Source organism: Manduca sexta, chromosome 17, assembly GCF_014839805.1.
Source record: "Manduca sexta isolate Smith_Timp_Sample1 chromosome 17, JHU_Msex_v1.0, whole genome shotgun sequence".
NCBI lineage: Eukaryota > Metazoa > Arthropoda > Insecta > Lepidoptera > Sphingidae > Manduca > Manduca sexta.
The window spans coordinates 14,326,024-14,332,966 of record NC_051131.1 but is presented as its reverse complement, the minus strand read 5'-3'; the positions used below and the strand labels follow the sequence as shown (position 1 = coordinate 14,332,966).

Below are 6,943 nucleotides of genomic sequence, written 5' to 3'. Positions count from 1 at the left end.
GTCCGATAATAAAATTAATAGTCTATGCAAAAGCAATACTAACCTAACCAGGAAAATAAAAAACCTTCGCATGAAAAAATATGTTACTAATTACTCTTACTGACAACGATAACTTTAAAAGAGAAAAGCAAAGATGGCGATCCCAAAGTAGGTCTTCTATCTTCCTCGTCAGGTTATACCTATATTATGAAGCCTTATAAACCATACTGATCAACTTGCACGAAATACGACTCAGCAGCAACGAGGTGTCAATGTATCGCTTGGTACAACTTCTATTAATGAATAGTCACTTCCACTTCTTTAGTTTGCCAATTGTTCTCACACCGTTTGGTTATCAAACTATAATGGTACCAACTAGTAACCCAGATTTTCTTATAAAAATAACATGAAATCCAGGATGTTATTCCCAAAAATCAGTAACAATTAAGACTGATATTTTACGAAGTAATCTTGTTGCGAAGGAACTAATTACATTATCATATATTCAAGATTTGCATTTCTTATGTCTTAGCAGATTCAGAATTATTTGTGGTTGGATTATACGGGAATAATCTCGCTGTTTTGTTCTAACGGTGTAAGCAGTACATATTTCATCAACACATGATACTTAATGTACCAATTACTTATATAGCGAGTGTGTATAATAATGGTTTTCAATAAGACTTCTAACTAGTGGTGGTTGTCGACAATGAGTTGCAAATTGTAGTCAATTGACTACAAATAGATAAATCATGCTTAAAAATTATAAGATACGGAAGAATTATACACATAGCCTAAATACATTTTTTGCTGAGTACTTATTTGTTCAATAAGCATTCATTCGTTTGTTCCTAATCGTACATTCTATCCAGAGCCATATGCACGTTTGGACCGATTGATGGATTTCCGTTTTCGCGAAGTGTCGCCATATGCGTCGATGTTTTACGTATAATCCTTTTCTTACACATTTTCAATAGAAAACTTACTGGTAAAGCATGTGGTTTTTTTGGTAATTTTTAACGGAATTTTAAAGATTTTTTAAATGTTTTCATACGGGCACAACAAAGTGATCCCACGGCATCTAATGGTAAGTGAAGTGGGATCCAATATAATGTCAAATGACGAGAGATGATTATCCCTTACCAGTCGACACAATTATGCCGGCTTGTAAGAACCGGACATACAACAGGCTAATCCCAGAATGCGACACACTCACGATTAAGATACCGATGTAAATAAATATTAAAACTAAATCCAATATAAACTCTCACTATTACTACAATATCTAAAACACTAAAACCGCATCTTCCTCTTTTAAAGAAAGTAAGTGTTCCACCCGATTTTTTGTTACACAATTCTAAGAAAATCCTCAAAGAAATATAATATTTCTAACACACAACTAAACCGTTTCCATTTTAAAACTAGATCCCTGTACTTTAAAAGATCCCGTAATCCAAGCTGACGCTTAGCCCATAACATGGTGCGCTTATCCCCTCTCTCCTCTTACAACACGCGCCAAAAGTTGCTACAAGCAAGTTGCGCTTTTAGCTAAATTACAATTCAACCTGCGGTTTTCTGTGTACATGATGAACTGGATATGTTTCATTTGCTTTCTAAGGTTTCATTAACCGTGGTTGTAGGTTTTAAATAAAAATAACTAACACTGGTATTTAGTTGGAGGTAATTCAATAGAAATTGAAAAGAAATTTCTTTACATACAATTGTTTATATTTTGATGTAGGTAAATTTAGATCTACGTTTACTTAAACAAGTTAGTCTGGGTAGATAGTATTGTGTTGTCTGTTTTTAACATTAAGCAGCAGTGGTCGTCCACCAATGAGTTTCAGTTTCATGGACATTTAATTCCTGGACGTTATAATACTTAATTTATTTTTTATTTTATTATTAGACCATAGAATTTAGAATATTATAACAAATAGTAAAAATTACCTGCACTAGGACAGTCCTGTATCGCAGGATATTTTATATAATATTAATTAAGTTTCCCGTCATCCTCGCACAGGAGCCATGCTAATATTCTCTGTATCGTTCCAATTTAACTATTTAACTATATGGCCCTCCGAAGCAAGTACAAAAAATATATATGACATTTTTATTTCTTTTACATAAGTAAACTAAAAAGTTATTAATCTATGTCACAAGAGGATATGCGCATTTAAGCACAACGTAGAGATTTGATCCGAACTATACTATTTATAAACAATGATACTAACCATGTAAGTAACTTGCCCGGCTAACCTGTCATTTGTGAAAATACAAAACCATAATAAATAAAACAATATTTAAACCCAAATAAGTCTACATTTCGACAAAACCCTACAACAACCTACAACCCTATATTTCTCTATATCATAACTTAGCTCCTATCTTAAATCTCATAAAGTCTAGTTTCCAGATATCCCGCCTTCAGTACCTAGAGATCTTAAATATATTTTATATTTGCTGTACATCGGAGGATATAAAATAAATTGAAGACTTATTACCGATTTAAGTGGGGTTTGTGTAGGTATTGTTTGTTATGTCGGTATTTGGTTTAGGGGCACCTTGTATACTTTATGGGTCAGGATGGTTTAGATTTCAAGGTCGAGCAATTTTTTGAGACTATTTTCAACATAATTTGCAAAGGTCTGGAACCTAGTTGATTTTAAATCGGAAATTTTAAAGTAGAGCAGTGGCAAGAGTCCATATAACCCGCTTTCTGCCGGCTACCCTTGATGTAGAGTTTATGTAGAATGTAATTATCATTAGAACGATTTGAGGACCGCATTGATGTATATTAGTAACTATATGACCTGTCAGGTACCTTTTCGGAAAATTTCACCTTTCGCTACTGAAGTAGAGCTATACTATGTTTGGCTAGGGAATTTGGCTGCGTTGATTTTAACCATTTTAAAGAACCAACGAGTATTTTCAGGCAATCAAAATCACTGAATATACCGACCACTTGGCATACTATATAAAAATCAAAAAACTGTTACGGTGACATAGTTGTATGGCGGTGCTACACCGATCTGCAGTCCACGTTCGAATCCCAGGTGAGCCGAAGATATTGGACTTTTCTGCTTCGCTAGCCCCTATCAAATCATGGGACGGAACAAACATGGCAAAAATAAGTGCTTTACTAGCTACTCCATCAGTAAAACAGTGTCTTTGTATTATGAATTAAAAATAAAATACCAAACTCTTACACCCAAAAAAGCTAATAAAGATTTTTATATATCGATAGAGCCGATCGGGGGTAGAGCAAAGCGTATCTCTCGTAACCACTTATATTGCGGTAAGAGTGGCACTTAATATAAAGGGGTTGTCTGTACAAGGGCGAAGCGATGGTCGCTGGCAGAGTGGCTGGGAGGGCCCGAGAGTGGCTCTCTTGATTGTTGCAGGTAAATGGTACGATATTCTTTTGTCAGTTAAGATATGGGTAGTGTAAGTGGGTTTGTTTAATGTAGGATATTCGGAGATAGCAGATGTGATGTATGATATATATATTGATATGAAAGAAAAAAAAATATTTGTTTGTAACAAGCAAGATTTAAAAAAAATATAATAAATAATACTTATATATCAATTTGCTCGTCATAATAACGACCCGAACTTAGCATATTATGCTGATAAAAAGCAGTGCTGATCTTCCGCTGGGCCGTTTGGGAGTCAAAATACTCGTATATACTAATATTATTATAATATAGAGGTTACTTTAGAGACTGCCTATTGCGCGGTACGAGCACCGCTTTGAAGTCCCGAGCTCGAATTTTGGATTGGGAAGTGTAGGGTTTGTCTGCTTAGTATCAGTCGAGAGTCTAGAGTTTGTGCCCGAGTGACAATGGGCTCGCTCCCTATGTCATCATGGGACGGAACACATTTGAATAAAAGTGGGTACACAAGTTACAACTCTACAGTTTCGGGGATAAAGGTGTGAATGTGTTTATAGTTTCTGATCGTTAAAATGTCCATAAAATTTTATTTCGCATTTTATATTTCTTATGTTATACAGATGTTCATTTACCGAGTTTTTCTTAATGAATGTCGAGTGAATTTATTTTTAACTAGGTTTTGCTCGCAGCTTTCGCGAAGGCGTTTTCCGGGATAAAAATCCTGCTATATATTTTTCCGGGATACCTACCTTCCCAGGGTCTAAAATTATCACATACCAAATTTCGTAAAAATCTATTCAGTAGATTTTGAGAAAATTTACCTCATACTAACAGACAAAAAGGGTTCTTTGTTTTATAATATGTATAAATGCGCATCAATCATAATATAACATAAAAATATCTGTATGAGCTCTTTTAGCAAAGTACTAGTTTGTACAGTATTCGAGCATTTCACAAATACCTTGAGTATTCACACAACTAAAATGAGAGGAGTATTGTATGCATATATTCCAATTTCCCAGAATATAAAGATTTAGAACATAATAATAATGCTTTTCAGTCTTCCTGTGGCATAAACGTTGAATAAAACAATATAAACATCATTCCTGTAAACAGTAAAATTACGTTATTTTATTATATAATAGTAAAACAAACCAACCGCGGACTATACAATTTTAAAACAGAAATACACCGCCTGTTTTACACTAGAAATACATAAAAAAAATTAATAGAAAAATTCACGGCGGCTGAAACTTCAGCACACATGAAAAGCTTTCAGTGAAATGAAATAAATTTTCAGTCCACATATAACATTTAAACTGAGCATGAATCTCGTAAGTGTGTTGAATAAAATTTTTTGCCAAGCAAACTTCAGGTCTTACGGTAAATCCTGGGGCACCGACGTGCAGCCCCGTAAAGCCGGCCCCTGAAACTTTTCAGCATAGCAAATGAGTTGCTGAAACGTCTACCGCTGCAAGACACCGCTGTATCTGTTTTATATTATTCAGTTTGTTTTCCTGTAGCGCTGAATTTTCAGTACGTTCAGGTCAATCCTGTGAAGCATATTTATTTCTTACTGCCTTTTCGTCGCGCGAAATGGTGCCAAAAGTATATTTGATAAAAATTCACATTTTGACGTTAAAATATGTGTTGCCCGGTGCGGGAGTAGGTCACTTCCAAAATACGCAAAATGTGACATACTTTGGTAGCTAATATTTGGGAAAATAGGAAATGTATACACATAAATAATATGGCATCTATTAACATAAATAAGTAGACAGTTAGAAAGAAGAAATATTGATTTTGTAAATATTACTAACACTTGTTTTAAATAAATCGTCAAACTTATCAACACACCTTACCACAAATATAAGCAGTCTAATGCAACAAGCACAGCATTTACTAGACTCCACAAAACATGGCTTCAATTCCCAATTTTTTTCACTTAAAAATCGCAAATCCGGTAATAAATAAAAAGAAATTACATTCTTTATAATGGCAGATAGGCAAGTCAAGTATCTTGGAAGCAATTATCTCGCCAAAAGGAGCCGGCCGTAAGCTCGGATGATCCAAATTACACCGCCTGTGGCAAGTCAGCGGGCAGTAACTGACTTGGAACGGTAAGATCTTTTACAACCGCTAATATTGTGGAAAGATTTATTACCTTATGTCATTTGAAGAAAAATATACACTAAATAGTTTCTTCACTTATTATATGTAATAACTGAACCTTATCTAAACTAGCAAAATGTGAAAATCGCTGCCGTCCCAAGAAAAGGTAAAAGACGTGATGATATTTATTAGATTTTTTATATGAGAATATATTTTTATTTATTTTTCTATCGTACAATCCGTTAATTAATTGTATACATAAACTTTCCTTTTGAATCACTCCGTCCACTCGTCAGTACGTCTTGACTTTATCGCGTTCAGATAGACTGACGTGGCGGAGGAACTTTGTTTAATAATATGTAAGAAAAACATATCTTGTCAGACATTTAACATCCAATTCTAATAATACTCTCCCATTATACATTTAGCTATCTTTAATTGTAAACTATATTGGTATCAAGAAAGCAATAATATTATGAATAGGTGCGTCGTGACGTCATCCAGATATAAAAAAAAAACAAATGCCGTCTGCTGACTTTATCAATGTTTCCTAAATTGAAAACAAAGGTGGCGTGAAGCGCCGTATTCTAATAAAGCCAAACAGCGCTCGTCTAAGTCTAATTGAAACATAAACGACTTCCCGATGGAGGGACCTTTTTACGACAAAATTCAAAATTAGAAACGTGAGTTGCATTTATTTTGTTGTCCTTGGAGGCGGTGTACGACAACTTTGAGCCTGGTAATTTAAGGTCTCAACTGTAATTTTATATTTGATATTGCTAATGATCTATTGTAATCTATTCACGGTATAAAACCAAATCCCCTTTTCTGTCTGTCTTTATGTTATCGATTATCCCAAAATCTACTGAACGGATTTTTATGACATTTGGTATGGAAATAGTTTAAGACCCTGGGAAAGTTATAGGCTACCCTGGAAAATATATAGCGGGACTTTTATCCCGGAAAACTCCTTCACGCGAGCGAAGCCGCTAGCAAAAGCTAGTATTATCTTCTATCTATCTTCTTCTATCTATCTATCTATATCTTCTTCTATACTTATAATAAATCTGTAGAGAGGTCAATTCTGTACGTGAAATATATTTCCAAAATAACTATCAGGGGGTGATTAGGGATCGATACTGATGCCAAAAATGCAATTAATAAAATTTTTGTCTGTCTGTCTGTCTGTATAACCGTTATAGAAACAAAAACTACTCGACGGATTTTAACGAAACTTGGTACAATTATTTGTCATACTCCTTTGCTGGTTATAGTATACTTTTCATCACGCTACAATTAATAGGAGCAGAGCAGTGAAGGGAAATGTTGGGAAAACGGGAGAAGTTACTCCATTTTTTAAGCTTCCGTCGCGTGTGCAACCTTAATGGTTAAAGCTACACAGAAATCATGTATGACGGAAATGTTCTCCTTAAAATTATATAAAAAATATTCCACGA

At 34.5% G+C, this 6,943-nt stretch overlaps 1 pseudogene; it reads right to left on the bottom strand.

The window, feature by feature from the left end:
* Positions 1-1,957: 1,957 nt before the first annotated feature.
* On the bottom strand, positions 1,958-2,057 carry LOC115442602 (annotated as a pseudogene).
* Between the last annotated feature and the right edge of the window lie 4,886 nt (positions 2,058-6,943).